The sequence below is a fragment of the Etheostoma cragini genome, unplaced genomic scaffold (assembly GCF_013103735.1).
Source record: "Etheostoma cragini isolate CJK2018 unplaced genomic scaffold, CSU_Ecrag_1.0 ScbMSFa_2604, whole genome shotgun sequence".
NCBI classification, from domain to species: domain Eukaryota; kingdom Metazoa; phylum Chordata; class Actinopteri; order Perciformes; family Percidae; genus Etheostoma; species Etheostoma cragini.
Genome location: NW_023266784.1, coordinates 1 through 1,100, shown reverse-complemented (window position 1 = coordinate 1,100; position 1,100 = coordinate 1). Strand labels below are relative to the sequence as shown.

Genomic DNA, 1,100 nt, shown 5'->3' with positions numbered 1-1,100 from the left:
TGGTTTCTTGGTCACAGCAACAAGCTTGATCATTGACATACAGTTGCCCGCCACGTATCACAAAACTGTTGGGTGGGGCCTTATGTATTTACTTGTATTACCTGAAGTGGCCTGCATAACAATGACTGTAAAGATTAATATGTACAGCACATGGTTTGCAGAAATGTACCTTCTGATGGAGGTAAGGTCACTAGGGTTATCTTTTGGCTGCTCTATGGTCTTCTGCAGAAGAATAAAGAGAGAGAGAGCCAGAGATGGCTCGCTCCAGGATATTTTAGCAACAAACGTCGCTGGGTGGACTCGAACCACCATCCTTTCGGTTAACAGCCGACTGCGCTGACCTATTGCGCCACAGAGACTACGCCTGGCTGATGTTTTATGAGCGGGAGCTCGATCTTCAAGCCACAAGCATTTGCTTTATGGCTTTTTGAGGTTGAGCTGCACATGTATGCTTATCAGGCTATTTTCCTGTTTGTCAGAAATTGGGGAAGCTGACTCATGCGGAAATGTAGAAGCTGGATTTTGACATTGAATTTAAATATTTGGCATCCAAGAAAATTTCGGAACTGATGATGTATCAGTCATTTTGCTGGTGGTTTCTTGGTCACAGCAACAATCTTGATCATTGACATACAGTTGCACGCCACATATCACAAACCTGTTGGGTGGGGCCTTATGTATTTGCTTGTATGACATCAAGTGACCTGCATACCAATGACTGCAAAGATTAATATGTACATGGTTAGCAGAACTGTACCTTGTAAAGTAAGGCCACTTGGGGCTCATATATCCTAGAGTTGGCTCTCTCCTGGTTATTTAAGCAACAGTAACAGCCAACTGCGCTGACCTATTGCCCCACAAAGACTGCGCCTGTCTGAGGTTTCATGAGCGGGAGCTCGATTTTTAAGCCACAAGCATTTGCTTTATGGTTTTTTGAGGTTGTGCTGATAACCAGATAAAAATACCTTAAAATTAAAATGAGTCCTTATGTTCTTTTTCCCCCAGTGATCAATAAAGGAAAGATGACGAGGTACAACATTTTTATTTATTCTTCAGGTTTTCTTTTGGCTTTTAAAGTGTTGTTAACCCACAAGTGAACA

The 1,100-nt window shown here is 42.4% G+C and overlaps 1 non-coding gene across 1 annotated transcript; it reads right to left on the bottom strand.

The window, feature by feature from the left end:
• Positions 1 to 285: 285 nt before the first annotated feature.
• trnan-guu lies at positions 286 to 359 on the bottom strand. Its single transcript has one exon. It is a non-coding gene; the product is annotated as a tRNA-Asn (tRNA).
• Between the last annotated feature and the right edge of the window lie 741 nt (positions 360 to 1,100).